At 41.0% G+C, this 15,912-nt stretch overlaps 1 protein-coding gene across 1 annotated transcript in view; it reads right to left on the bottom strand.

Moving 5' to 3' along the window:
• LOC128756678 (thyroid hormone receptor alpha-B) overlaps window positions 1–15,912 on the bottom strand; it is a 136,730-nt gene that overhangs the window by 76,800 nt on the left and 44,018 nt on the right. The window contains exon 3 of the mRNA XM_053861276.1: window positions 6,025–6,103. The gene's annotated coding sequence lies outside the window, so the exon portion shown is untranslated. The remainder of the gene's footprint in view (window positions 1–6,024; window positions 6,104–15,912) is intronic.

Below are 15,912 nucleotides of genomic sequence, written 5' to 3'. Positions count from 1 at the left end.
CTGGCAGCAAAGTAAGAGTGAGCAAATCGATTCTAACTGACATTTTTTTTAACGTGGGATGACAAATTATTTATCAGGGATGGATTTTCTGTTATCTTTGAATGCTCGGATGTTAGCAGCCGAGAGAAAGCCAGATGTCAAACCTGGTTATCTCAAATTTGAAGGGTTCTGTGGTTTGTAAAAGGTCACTGGGGAGGTCTATAAAAGGATTTAAGGGTAAATACACTGGAAACTATATATACACACTTCTGTTTGATGCCTTGAGGAGTTTCACAACGGTTTTAAAAGACATACTCTATTTTTGTATTAAGTAAATAAACAACATTGAGTCAATTGGACTGCACATATATATATATATATATATATATATATATATATATATATATATATATATATATATATATATATATATATATATAGGTATGTATATATATATGTGTGTGTGTGTGTGTGTGTGTGTGTGTTATACCTCCACAAGAGTTTGATGCAAGGTTGGCAGACTGCATCAATCCAGATGCAGAATTTTGATTCAGATCATGTCACAAATGTATGCGTTGCTCTCATTACCTTATACAAGTAGTCTGTCTCTGGCTCTTACATTCAGGAGGAACCCATTTGTCTTGGCATCTCTGGCATGAGCCTCAAGTGGATCAAAGGTCCTTATTCCAACTTAATGGAACTATATTTACACCAAAGCAAGAGTATGACTTCAACCATTTCATCACTGAGGATACCAACACTCCAGGAAGTGGCATCTTATGATGGTATTTTGAGTTTTTCAGTGTTCCATCAAGACGTGATCTGTGAAACCTGGTGATCCTCGATGTGACATGATGTTGAGGTCTCATGTGAGAGTGGTTAACAGCGCACCTGATGCTTCTTCATGAGACGTATACTGATGGGTTCTCCACTTAAACAGTGAAGAGGAGGCTAGACACTTGTTATACAGTACTCCACCTAAAGCCGCCTCCTGAATGTAGTCATTTTGTGATTCAATGACAATCAATATACAGTGGTCCTTTGGATTTCGAACGAAAATCCAGAACTCGAATGCCCCCGAAAAAAGACGGAAAAAACATGCACGGAACGGCAGCAGACCCACAATGCGTTTTGTTATTGTTTTTCCTGTCTCCGCACTGGACCGTGGTAGAGTGTCACAGGGGAGGTGCTCGCTCTCCACACCTACGAGGCTGGAGCACACACTCCAGGGTTTGATGTCCTGTTGTCGGCTGGAGCTCGGACAGGCGAATCTGGGACAGAGCGTTACTTGGTTTATGACTTTGTCACAGCCAAACTGCACAGAAGCGCACATTCAGAGCTGGACACGCACCGGGCACCTCTTCACTTGTGGAGAGACGTCACTCACTCGGCAACCCCTCCCACATGCAGCGGCCACACACATAGACGAACAGCGCACCTGCAGCAGACACTCTACATTCACTCCTACAAAAGCCTATTTTAAGGCTTGGAAAAATAGATTCAGATTTCGAACAAATCGCTTCCCGGCTGGAACGGCTTTTGGTCGAGACTGTAGTAGGGGGTAATTGATCACGTTCTCATCTCTCCACATGTGCCTTGCCACTTGACGAGAACCTCACATATGATGCGACAAGCGATCACACACGACAAAGCAGGTTTTTCCATTTTAAGCAACTTCCAATCCCATTGGCCCCAGCAACAACGCGGCAGCTGACAGACAGATTGATGACTTTATTTTTCGCCGGACTTTGCTGCTGTTGTTGACATGACTCACAGGCACCAACATGCACACGCTAAAAATGTACATGTGCACACAAGACTGCGTGTGTTTGCATGTGTTTGCGCAGCAGCTATGTCAGCAATGGTTCTCCAGCACCAGGTGAGATTTATGAGGTGTAAAGAATGCCTGCCTGTAGCCCAGTAATGGAAGAGTGATCCCAACCCTGCTCCCCCCATGCCTCCTCCTTAAAGACACACAATCACACGAACCCCTGCGTACAGTATAAAAGTGGTATACGTGCACAGAGCCTCTTTCAAAAAGCACATTAACCCCTGAACCTATAAGTGTGAGCCTGATGTCTGAAACATCCGCAAAAGACTCATTTCCCCTGGATGAACACACCAACTGAAATGACTCTTAATTCAGACCACTGTTATGATCAGAAATTTTATAATGTGAGATTATTGTGTGACATAAACCTTTATCGCTTTGTATTGATTTTAAAAGATATAGCAATTTTACAATTTCCTGATTCTATGCAAGTATAAAAAAACTTGAACTCAATTAAAGAATGAAGCAGGGATGGTACATAACTCCACAAAGTACCAACACTCTCCGGAATGATTGTGAGAACAGAACAACTTGTGAAGACAGCAACACTTTGGCATCTGTCTTGCTCAAGCAAGCATCAGTTATGACCAATCCCATTATAGATTCACATCTATCTTAATCTCAAACTGCCAGCAACTCGACAAAACATTTTGGATTTAAAATAGCTTGCACACAGCCTAATTTAGAATTTCAACTTGAAAGGTCGAAAGGGTTTTCGCCACTAACACAAGCATCATAAGTGTGTGGCCTGATAATGGGACAGCAAAGACTTACTGTAGACAAAGTGTAAAGTTACACCTCTTCCTGCAGCTGCTTACTATTCGATCTCTTAAGCTTGCAAAGAAAAACATATCCACGTACTTCTGGCAGCTTATTTAAATATGATCCAGTGCGACAAGCACAGCTGAATATCCATGCAACACCACCAAATGAAGCTAAAGTACATAGGCATTTTTAAAAGCTAGCTATTACTAACCTACAGGGGTTGGACAAAATAATGGAAACACCTTAAAGCTAAAAAAGCTTTAAGGTGTTTCCATTATTTTGTCCAACCCCTGTATGAACCTCTAGGCAGAATTGAATCGGTATGTCGGATGCAGGGCCATAGTGGAGGTTTTCGGTGGTAAACACAGACAGGATGAGTGTAAACAGTGCAGTGGAGAGATGTCCGAAACCACAGAGACGCTGATCTCAATGCTACTCGAAACAGGTTTAAGATGCAAAGGTACACACTGATTTGAAAAAGATGCAGTTGGCTCCCTGACTTTGGATGACGACCAAAAAAGCGAAAAAAGACGACCTCAGTTCCTGCTATAAAAAGGAAAGGAAAGAATCCTCTGAAGCTGTGATGTTCTGTACTTCAGTAATTTAATGATAATGCTGGTTAATACTGTTTAATTTATTTTAAAATGTGTATCGCCTTTTAACAGTCAGTTAGAAATAAATTTAAATACATATTTTATTGTATATTTGCCTTCATATTTTTGGCATCACTCTCCCTGATTGTTTGCTTTTGTTACAACCCAAAAGACCAACATGGCGTCTTCTGGTTTTCATTGACAAAATGGTAGGCAGCAGAACACAGTACAAAGTCTGTACAATTCCTGGGGTGGGAATTGTAAACAGCAATAAGACCTTGTATCAATAATAACCTTCTTCTTACGAACTCAGTCATCCGATCAGTGAGTCATGTTTATAAGTCATAACCAGATCCCTTGATGCTCAAGAAGGTTCGGTGAGTTAGTGCTACCTCAATTTTCAACATATTTGTTCAGAATGATTACAGTTCATTGAAATAATTATGACACTATTGTTTTTCAGGTCAAAACATGCAATCTGCTTTTAATTAAAGGGCTTTCCCTCCAGTGGGAATAAGCGAGACGGGAAATTCCAATAGAGCTGCTGATGAGGCTGAAGGGCTGAGCCTGTCTCTTCATTTCTTTATGACTCTGCACAAAACAAATGCAGGAGGTACCGCTGGGCTGTCCCAACACAGCTGGAGAAAATGTGGACGAGCATAATTGTGCTCTAATCCCGCCTTAAGTCCCGGGGAGCATTAGAGAGGCAACGGATGCAGATAATGCTTCGCAGCCAGTGGGGAAAACACCAAGAGCTGTTTGGACAGATGTTTGGAGAAGGGTGGCTTTCATGGTCAGGGGGCTCACTGGTTTTTGTGGGATGGACATGATGCTGACAGGCAAGGCTAACTCTTACAGAGAATAATAAAATAATCACACTTCTGTTTCACTGAGTCAGCAACAATTCTTCATCAATTGGAACTCCACAAGCAGATATTAACAAGCGACAACACACAATTAACATGACATCGACCAACCAAGCAAAGCAATATGACTTTTCATATCCTCCAGCCCTCCTTCAATCACCACACTGAAGCTTTTGTTGTGTCTTGTTCCCATTGGTAAACAATTAAAAATGATTTGTGGATGGTTTTACATATACTTTATATATTATATATCTTAATATTTTAATATATATTAAATCCACTCATTGCTATTCTAGAGAATTGTGACTTTATAAACATTTTCCATGGAGAAAATAAATAACAATATTGTTATTACTATTATTATTATCATGACACTTTATTTTTTTGGGAAGGGCATATCCTGAATACTAAACACCATTTTGTCTCATAACACTATGGATTGACAACTCAGGACATGCAGATGAATGTGGCATGTGCATTAGGTAAACAGGAGGGCTACTGAAGGGAACAACATAAACTGCTTCAAGACCCAGCCCCATAGCGCTGTAATACATTATCATTACATATAGTAATAAATACATATCATAAACTATACACGTTTACATGTACATGTAGTTTGAGGATGGATTATTTTATCTATTAATTTTACCCACAGGCCATTGACATTGTAAAAAATGTGTTAGATGTGGACTAGGGAAACTGAACAGACTTTTTTTTTCAGAACACATGACCAGTAGTGAAGGCTACAATGAGTTGTGTTTAAAACAACCTGAATATACATCCATCGAATATCTTCGGCAGGTCACACAAAAGAGTTGTATGACCTCCACCGTGATAGGTGAGTAATGTCACATCATTGTTCGTGTGAAATTCAAGTACGTAAGTGACCCACAACAAATCAGTCTAGGTTTTGTTTTTTTATGATTTGGCCCTAGGAAGTAGGTAATTGAATACATTGGTGTAGAGCAAGATCGCGAGTCAGTCAGTAGAGAAAAAGAAGTTGGACACAAAGGAATTAAACAGCCGAGAAACGTGCCTCACGGGTTATTTCCCAAAAGTGGCTCTTCTCTGCACGCAGAGTCACACATGAAACCAAAATCTTCCATTTTTAATCTAGTGTTTGTCATGGAGTGATGATTAATGACCATGTCCCAGCGGTTCCACTGTCTAACAGCGTGTCTTCATTAGTGGGATTGTATTTCACACAATAGTGGAAGGCACGCAGCAATAGCAGAGCGATATCTGGCTCTCTTCCAACCGCAAGAGCAGAGTTTTTGGGGACAGCCATATTCCCGCAGGAGTTATTGATTCTTCAAGCGAGAAATTGAATAAATCAAAACCGGCACTTTCAATGCTTAATATTATGTTTCTCATGCTAATTTACTTCCTGGCGCCTTGAGAGTGTGTTTTTAGTTATTCGAAGACGAAGCAAAAGTGCAGGTCTGAATTCAGAACAAAAGAAGAGCTAATATGAATTACATTGAATGATGTATTGACACTATTGTTTTTCATTTGGGTCAGACAAGACTTTAGCAGACATTTATATTTATATTCTAGTTACACTTGGCTCCTTTAACTCATCGCGCCTCAGACTTAATTTTGGATGTTCTCTGTGTCCTTGTGAGGAGTTCCCCCGAGGCACTCGGGTTTCCTCCTACAGTCCAAAACTATAAGGAGGTTTATTGAGTCCTCTGATGGAATGGTAGCCCACCCAGCACATACCGCTAGAATGACAAAATGTTCCAGGGGAATTATTGTTATTATTCACCCTATGAAACGCAGGTTACAAAATCTGTCAAATGAGTGATTGAGATGCAGGTTTAAACATGGCCTCTACTTTCAGTTTATAAAACAACAATGTAACATGGTGGACATGGCCAGCATTTAACACCGATATTATTGTATGAAAACACAAATGTGCTATTCAGTGCCGCATCTGCTGTGTCCAAATACAGCAAACACATGATGAGAGGGGAAGAAGGCAACTCACCAGTCATACTGTGCGCTTCTGTGTGCGGTTAATTATTTCCCCGGGCCTCATGCGTAGTCCGGCCCTCCTCTTCTCAGCCCTGCCAGACATAAACAGAGATTGTTAGGGTGGGGGGACCAGCTGAGACGGAGGAAGCGGGGAAACAGCATATAGCAGACAAACAAGAATGTACAGTACAAAGGCTAGCAAGGACCCTCCCCCTCACAGAAATATTCCACTATGTCCTCAACGTTCTGTATAGCTAAGTATGTGGACTAGAACTCAGATTTGGGAGGCCTCCTTTTCCCCTGACCTTTGACTGTCTGTGTCAACCAGTTTAATCTAAGCAAACCTACAGTATATGTTTACAGCCCTCTCTGTTCTGAAAGCGCGCCGGAGGTTTAGGCTCAGTTTAATTCTCCTTCTCATCCTCTTTGTTTGTTTTCAATTCTTTGTCTATTTTGTCCAGATAAACGGACATTCTTCATGTAATTGCAGAAATATTCTTAAACCCCTAAACAATGTTTTTTCATTTTCCAATTTTCGCATAAATGTCCTTTGTTTAAAACCTTTGACACATATTGTCTTACCATATTTACAAGATATTTAAATCAACCCATTTTAATCATAAGGAGATATTTGTCTTTATAAATGTGTTTATAATGAAACTTCTGCAATCTCATACCGTGCAGTCAAAATGAGTCTACAAAATTGATTCCCACTTTTTCTCAACTCCGCCAGCATGTGTATCTCCAACCCCTTACCACATTACTATGTCCTTGGGTGTGTAGGTTCAGTTGACTAACATGACAGTCATTTACAGTACAGTATCTATAGGCGAGGGTCGTGCCAGAGTGGGCACAGGGACATCGTCCTACAGCTATCATTACACTTTGAAATGTCACAGATGGCTTTGCATGCGATTTGAAACCGAGAGCCCCCAACTTGACATTGGGAAGCCACCAGGTCAAATATATACACAAAATTGGATATCAAAAATGATGGCTAGTTATTAAGAGGGCTTTGAATTTTTTTTACTAGGTGAGGAAAACATTTGGAATGATATCATGAAATGTTCTTTGTGCTCCCTTGTTATGAGCCAGATTTCAATGGAAGGAAATCACAGACACAAGCGTCTCATCTGTGCTTAAAAAAAGCTGATGTTTCTTATGAAAGACTATAATTGCTGATTAAAATGGTTGTAAATATTTCATTAGTCACAAGCATTAAACATCTTTAACATTTTTCAAATTCACGAAAAATGACATTTAGTGAAGGATTATCATCTGACGGAAGTTCTTAGAGTATGAAGCTGATTTCATGTCACTCAGCCTTCTTTGAAGTCACATACAAGTGATCCAAGACCATGAATCCTCTTCAAACTCCTTCAAAGACTTCCTGGATCCAGAACACCACTAAAATTGAATCATCTGTTCTGTGTTCTATTGTCCACACTGCTGCAGAATTCACGAGAAGACACAACATCCTCAGCGGAGACAACAGAAGTTCAGTAAATATGAGCCTTTAAAAAAAAAGACCCCTTCAATCATGAGCAGTTAACCCGAACTACAGTCTTTGACCCCCTGAAAGGCTTGTTTACACTCCCATGATAAAACAGTCATCATAAACCCAGACAAGCAGAATAAGAGATTAAAATCAACAGCTACTAAACCTCAGGCGCATCAAAGCGAACTTAGATCCACGATGAGGATGTTTCTCTTTTATCAGTCTCGCTCAATTTAAGACAGAGACTCCATTACGCAGCATTACGCAACATGTACGCTCACACAACGGCTGCCAAAAACAGACATCGCTCCACTGGCTGAGGACAAGCAGAGCAAAGTGGAAACTGTCAGCAACTTGGCATGGAAGCAGAAATACTCCAAACTGTGATTCATTAAAATGAGAGCTGAGTGAGCGGCGGATATGTCAACGATTTTTATTGTTCTGTGATTCATACTTGGCCCGAATGATCGAAGCGCTGCAAACCTTCGACTCGAGATACAGCAAAGTTACACCGTTGGTGCAGCGCAAAATTGCTATAGAGCCATGTAGGACGGATATAAATGAAGTTTGCAATAGAAATACTGAGTATGAAATGACTGTACTCAAAACAACAAAATGAAGACATGCACAGTGTTTTGAGGTTTTCCTACAAAAAAATCTGAACTAACTGTTCTTCAACATTCTATTTTGTCAGTTAATGTATGTCAAAGAGCAGAGGTGAAACTAAAACATGACAGCTGTTGCGAAAGTAAAAAGAGGAAGGTTAAAACAAAAACAAAAAAACACCAAGTCAGTACTGCGCTAACAGACAGGAAGTCAAAGAGGAAGTTGTTAATGTTGGGAAGTGCCACAAGGAATGTAAGCTAGCACATCTGTTTTTTTTTGTGTGCAGGTTTGAGAGGATTAAGGCGTGTCTGTATTCCTGGCTTTAAAGATCTGCTTGATTTAACACTGCGCGTAAAAGGATTGTTGGCAAGAGAAGATGTAAATAAAGAATAGGTGACCTGTCAGGACAATTCTGAGTGCATTCAATAGTTCATGTAGATAGTCATGGAAAAACAGTTTTCTACAATTAAATATAAATTCAAATGTGAATTATTAGCATTCGTTTATGATCTTTATTTATTTCTGCAAAATACTGTAATAACTGGAACTACAGAGTGCTGCAGGATATTTACATAGATGGAAAAAGCAGCATAAATGGAATGGAAATTAAAAACATGGAGAGTCGACCACTGGGAGAACATGAAGAATCAATTTTCCTTCTGAAATCCTCCAGACGGGTGAGCATGGAGAGGTGGATGATGGAAATCATCACCATTACTGAAAATATACCTATATAGGGCTGAAACCACAATGAAAAATGAAGCGAAAATATTTTAAAAATAATTCCTCATTGACGACGTGAGGCAGTAAAATAGAATGGAGGAAACCAAACAAAAACACAGTCAAATCAAACACCATTAACATTCACTTCTTTTATTTTTTATTAATGTGACCATCTTTTATAAGGAGTGCTCATTTGATTAAGACCTCTTTCCCTGCCTCACCTCCTGCAAGGCATGATGGAGTCGATGTGCCCGCTGAGCCTTGTGCTTGACTTGCCCAGTTGAGACTGACAGAATGAGTGGGGTCTGCATGCCTCGGAGAACCATGGAGGCATTTGGCAAGAGACTTTTTATATGCCTTTGGAATGTTGCAAATATTCATAACCCTCAAGAAAAGAACATCTGTGTCTGTATGAGCCACAGTGCCAGTGTAGACCAACACAGACCACAAAAAAAAAGCCTGTAGAAAAGAGGGGAACTGAAGATGCACTATAACGGGATGTCTTGAATGAAGCTTGAAAGTCTTGACATTTCTCTAGCTACTTCGAGCGGTGCCAAAGCAGCCTTTTCACCACCCTGCCTGAGGTGAATGGCTTCCTTTGTCGAAATGAAAATTCCACCGGCAACTCTGTAATTAGCTCGAGGGCTCTTCCCCTACAGTCCGGTGTGGGTAAAGAAGCACAAAGGGCCCTGGGGATGGATGTGACTCAGTGTGAAGGAAACCCATGCTAACAATGAGCGGGCTGAATGGAAAGACGGTCAAATGACGGCCCCCTGCTGCACTTATAACCAGTTTATAATGACATTTGTGAGTTTGAAAACACACAAGAGATGGAGAGTGTGAGAGTGAGAATGTGTCTCACACCAGCATGAGTCACTAGCTCACGCTGTGATGCTTTTCCAGGCAAGAATCAGAAGAGTGATTATCCAGCTTTACTTAGAAATTGAATTTGCCATATGTACATTGAATTACTGAGCGAAAGTGAGTCCAAAACTCTGTCACTCAAGTGTGTCCCCTTATAACTCCAGCTCCGGGACGCATGCCCGACGTCGATTCGATTTGTGGGACATGAAAGTGTATACAGTCGTGTCATGTGTCTGCTCTGTTCATTGTGACTGTAAACCCAATGGCCCTGCGTATGTGCTGTTATGTGACAACTTGGATTTCAGGAGAACGAGGGTGGCATGTAATCAAATGCTGGGGCTATATCTGGCCAGTGACTCGATGCCCAAGGTACAGTATATACATATCTACATGTGTACCATTCATCATCAGCGCCCAAGAGTCTGTGATATAAGACCATATAGAGCAGTGATAATGTAGAGCACATGTCTATGAAGTCACGTTGTGCCTCTAACTGCTGGACATAACAATGCTAAAAAAAAGAAAAAAACTTAAACTTTAGATGTTAAGTATAAATAAAATTAAGTAAGCCTACACTATATAGCTAAATGAAACTGGAAGAGCAGTCTGTGAGACATGACCGGGTTCAACGAGATATGTGAAACACTGAATTTCTCATCTTAGTTAACCATTATGATTAAACATAAACAAATGATGATGTTGGAGACAAACTCAACTAACAAGTTTGATAAAACAGTTTCAAGAGAAACTGTAGTGTTCCCAACATAGCCAATACAATGAAAATGTATTTAGCGTGATATGACAAAATGACAAAATGTATCATATTTCATTTTGTCCATATCTCTCATCCCTAGCTTCTAGAACTGAAACGTGGGAGGAGCTAAAAAGCGTCATGGGGAAATAAACAACACAGGCAAAATGCAACGCACCAATATTCTGAAATATAATATTCTGCTTTACTAAGACTATGCAACAATCAAGCAAGCAGCAAGAAGGTTGCGGGTTCGATGCCTGGGTCGGACCACCTTTCCCAGCACTCCCCGCCACCCTGAACAGGACTAAGCGGTGGTTAATTGATGATGTTCGTATATGTATGTATGACTGTTGTTAATTTGACTTCAGAAAAGTGGCTCAGGCAAACACTGATTTACATAAGGATTATGAAGAATTACTGACTGACTATGATACATTAACTGAAGAAACATGCATTGCAGCCATTGTATATTTTTCCCAGTGAGGTCTTTCATGGATACGTTTGAAATAACTATTCTGCAAATTTTAATGCAAGTTGCCATTTGACCTGAAGCCGGAATGTCATCAGTAGGCTTCTTCAATTATGCGGGAGACTGATACAATTCTCCGTTTGGGCTTGCAGGATCTAAAAAAGCTTAAGGGGACGGCTTTGATGACATTATTCAAACACTGAAGTCGTGCTCACTATGACTTATGCCTATCACACTGTTCCATATATATATATACACTGCCTGGCCAAAAAAAAATTCGCCACCAAAAAAAAGGGTCATACACTAATATTTCGTCGGACCAACTTTAGCTTTGATTACAGCACGCATTCGCTGTGGCATTGTTTCGATAAGCTTCTGCAATGTCACAAGATTTATTTCCATCCAGTGTTGCATTCATTTTTCACCAAGATCTTGCATTGATGATGGTAGAGTCTGACCGCTGCGCAAAGCCTTCTGCAGCACATCCCAAGGATTCTCAATGGGGTTGAGGTCTGGACTCTGTGGTGGCCAATCCATGTGTGAAAATGATGTCTCATGCTCCCTGAACCAGTCTTTCACAATTTGAGCTCAATGAATCCTGGCATTGTCATCTTGGAATATGCCCGTGCCATCAGGGAAGAAACAATCCATCGATGGAATAACCTGGTCATTCTGTATATTCAGGTAGTCAGCTGACCTCATTCTTTGAGCACACAATGTTGCTGAACCTAGACCTGACCAACTGCAGCAACCCCATACCTATTTGGTTTCATGTGAGCATTAGATTGTGTTTTTAGTCAACATGAAAGGGAGGACAAAAAACAAAGAACAGAATAGTTTTTGAATGCAATGTTTAAAAAAAGTCCAAGTCGCGTCATGACTTGGAAGTTAAAAGCACAAGGACTGTAATTACTGTGAGAGCCTTCTGGCAATTTATCTTCAAGTAGTACTTTGAAGAAAAAAAATGGGCTTTTTAACATACACTTTATGATTCCGTGCTTCTGCAAATGAAAAGAAAGATAATCACAGCTGATCTCTGGCAATGAATTAGTACCTCAAGAATAGTGCTCGACTCAGAGCACGTGTACCAAAGTCAAAGCTCAGACCTGTCCTCACTTAATACCCTGACACAATGGATTTTTAAACAGTGTCGTAAGAGTTAGCGCTCAAAACACCGGGTTTGGTTTCAAAACTTGTTGGGACCCATTTATTGTTGTTTTGTTGTTCGCGCAGAAAACCAAATTGTGCTCGTCTGGCTAGTGTACTTAGACTTTTAAAATGTCTAAGCAGCTTTGTCCAATTATGGAAGAGAAATTTCAATATCTCTATTTATCTAACTGTAAATGTATGTATGTATGTATATATGTGCCTGTGATAAACAGAAAAAAAACATCATCTGTGTAGTCACTCGCAACAATCCTAAGGAGTGTGTTTATAGAAAGAGTCAAAGACCTCAAGAGTTGAAGCTGTAAGGTGGTGCAAAAGGTGGACAGAGATCATATTAAACCCTGGGGGGGTTATGGGATAGTATTTAAGTTCATATGTGAGTCAAGGCAGGTGAGCAAGTTTTGGTAATAAATTGTAAGTGAAACGGATATCCTATGTTTTTGATGAACTCTTGGGAGAAACTGAAGAAAGGCTTCCCCATGAGCTGTTGCAAACAAGTAGACTTGGGCTCGCTGAGCCATACAACGCTCGACTCTGTAGTGACAACTACTTCTGCTAAAACAGAAGAACTAAGGCGACAAGATGCCGAGCCATCTGCCTCCGATCCAGAATCATGTTTTTAAAAATTAACAGTTGTGGTTGCATCTTACAGGAGTTCACCTTTCTGAAGAGGTTTACTGGTACAAGGACATATGAGGCTACAAATAGAGGGAGAGATTTAATTTCCAATATCGCTGGTGGCAAGAAAAGGGGAATCATGGAAGTCTTCTGAAGATCACCAATTGGATAAGCAGGATCACAAAAAGCCAGCCTTTCATAAAATGGCAGTTTTTTTTCCACCAACCCAAAAGTGTCTCTTTGACATCGACACAGTTGCTTAGTTCATTCAAGACATGGATCTAATGTTCTTCTCTGTGATCTTTAATCTGACGGCCTGGAAACCAAAATAGCGTCAAGGCTGAAACCAACCCTGACCTAGAAAGACCATCTCTGCGACTTTTTATATGAAGTTGCATTCTAATCGAAGTCTGACTTGTTTAATTCCCATCAGATTAACTTCAAGAGGTGCATTTTGTAAAGAGGCTTTAATAATAGTCGGCACAGAATTGGAATTAACATTCAATTGGGTCACAGCATCGCTCAGATCTTTAGAAGTCACAAGAACAGAAAGAGGATGACAAAAACACCAAGTGACATTTCAGCATCAGTTCCCACATTAATGGCTATATTTATAATCCCTCTTGAAGTGTTGAAAGGTGGCTCCTGGTTTCGACGACAGCCCACCACGTCAAGCTACGTATGATCTGTAATGCAACACTGGCATCATTATCTCTGAACCACATCAGGATGGGCTTCACAAGACATAGCTCGAACACCAACACAGACACTCATTTAATCTGCATCTGGTATTGATGTAATTTAGAATAATGCCCTTCATGGCACTTCAGCGGTTTTCACAGGGCTCAAAACAAGACACGTTCTGGTTTCCTTCTGACTTAAGATGTAGCATAGGGAATCAATTTTCGAATCATGTAAGAACAGAGACACAACCACACACATATTCACACAAGCACCAGCAAATGTCCTCCTGGCTCTCCATGTGTCAATCTGTTTTGGGCGGGGACGACATTGAATGAGGTCATTTTGAGGGTGAAAAGACTACATTAACTATCCCAGCAACCATAAAAGTCACAGGAGTGAGGTGGATGATGACAAAATACTGAATAGGAGCATGAGAGGACGAAACGGTGGTAAAGATGAGTGGGAGGAGGGGGAAGTAGTCCGCCAAACACAAGGCCTTGTTGATGAGAGTAGTACAGTTGGCTGGTTCAGGGACAGAGGCGCAGGCAGAGAAGGCTGTAGCAAACAAGGGTACGACAATGAGTCGAAGCTTGTCAAATTGAAAATTTACTGCGGGTGAAGCTCAAACTGCGTTGGCCCTGTGCCCTCAGTGCCACATTTGCATGGCGATGAAGACGACGGACAGTTTCACTCATACAGCATAATGGCACCAAGACTAGGTTTCATGGGATTGTACCGCCAATTTCCATAATTTATTGATGCTTTTATTGCGTTGGATGGCTGTATTTATGCCACCTTTCCAAGACTCTGTGACCAAATGCCACACACTGTGTTGGCTCTACTTTGCAACTGCAGTGCAGAGATCAGTGTCTGTTCAGAGAACGGAAAATGACTCCATGACGGTTAACAGCAAAACAAGACAAATAATGGGATGAGGGTGATTGGGTTGTTGGATATTACCAGATTATTGGCACGTGGACACATGTAAATTACTATCAATTGCTCTATCAGGGTTTCTGCCAGGATTTTTTGAAACCGAGGCAAAGCTCCCCCCATTATTTATATTTCAGTAATAGCTTGTTACGTCCCTAACCACAACAAATATCCGTGTTCTCAGATTGCCCAGGCTCAACAGGTGCAGGATCCATCCCTGTGCAGGAGCTATCATCCCAGAGGCTAAATGCGATTAGTGACCAGTGTAATCTCCGACCTATTCATTCCTGCACAGGGAAGGTGACACTCTTGATTGAGAGGATTAGTTTACCTCTAGTTGGATCTGGGGCGGCAGGGGAAAATGAAAAGGCCCAAAGGGTGGTACCTCCGCAATGAAAGTGGCCAGCTCTTGAGGGCAGCCTTTCAGTCACATAACCAGCATACCACTTTTGGTAGCACTCCCAGAATATGTGTTTAATATGTGTTTAGTTGTGAGGCGACACCTGATGAAGAACTTGTACTTGAACTTTTAAATGAAAATTTTTGTATTACCCTCTATAAGTTTGGTTTTCTTTGTTTTGTCACAGGTTCAACACCTGACAACTTCAATAATTAGCAAGTGTGAAAGACATATGCATGTTCCCATTTGGGGCATCAAACACAGCATTCATCAGCAAGCTTCTGTTGTCCATAACATTATAAGAGGAAACAATGAATAATTTATAACAGTAAGAATCAACGCTTTGACCTTGGACAGGGTCTTTGCCGACTCGGATTGCTTGGCGTTTGATGGAAAGGCAAGGTGAGAGGAGGTTAGAATAAACAAGTAGGAGAGCCGTCACAGGTTCACACGTCATTTTCCACAGCAGGTCTATTGAGGGCGCGGTACACACACTTTGACACTATTGCCCAGAGGTGTGAAATTGAGGGTACACTTTAGTATACTGCAGTGCTGGTGACGACCAGAACAAGGAAATATGCTGTGAGGCCACAAGATCACCAAACAGCAATATTCCAAGAGGCTAAGTATCATGAGTACAGCGTAGGGCTGACTAGACCCGATAGATGGACCAGACATTTCACTGTCGTAAGACATTACCTGTACATAAACTGAAAGAGAAACAGTACATATTCAGGACTTCTAGCCTTCATGTTCTTCAAGAAAATTTCACACCCACCAACTACAGCCTTTTCACACTGCAGATTCAGTCTCAGTTGGCCTGAGTCTGATTCACCTCCTGCAATGTCCTTTTTTTTCATCTCACCTGGCGGCGCTATGCGTAAAATAGCTGGTTTGTGTCGCAGCACGTCTCAAGGAAGAGCTACACTGCACCGAGGTGCAGCTCTCCAGGTGTGATCAAGTGCGCAGCCAACACCTGGTTGGCTTGTGTTTACATGTTGGACATTTGAGCCTAATGCACTTTGTCTCGAGACATAGTCCCCGCAGTGCCACGTAACGTAACTTTTGGTATCAATCTGTCCAGTGAGAGATGTGAGACTGATTGGAAAATTACAACATGAACAAAAAGATCAACGATGAAAAAGACAACTGACATGTATCTCCAGAAAGAAGGTGAGGACCCAC

The sequence above is a fragment of the Synchiropus splendidus genome, chromosome 1 (genome assembly GCF_027744825.2).
Source record: "Synchiropus splendidus isolate RoL2022-P1 chromosome 1, RoL_Sspl_1.0, whole genome shotgun sequence".
NCBI lineage: Eukaryota > Metazoa > Chordata > Actinopteri > Syngnathiformes > Callionymidae > Synchiropus > Synchiropus splendidus.
This window is presented reverse-complemented; position numbering and strand designations above follow the sequence as displayed.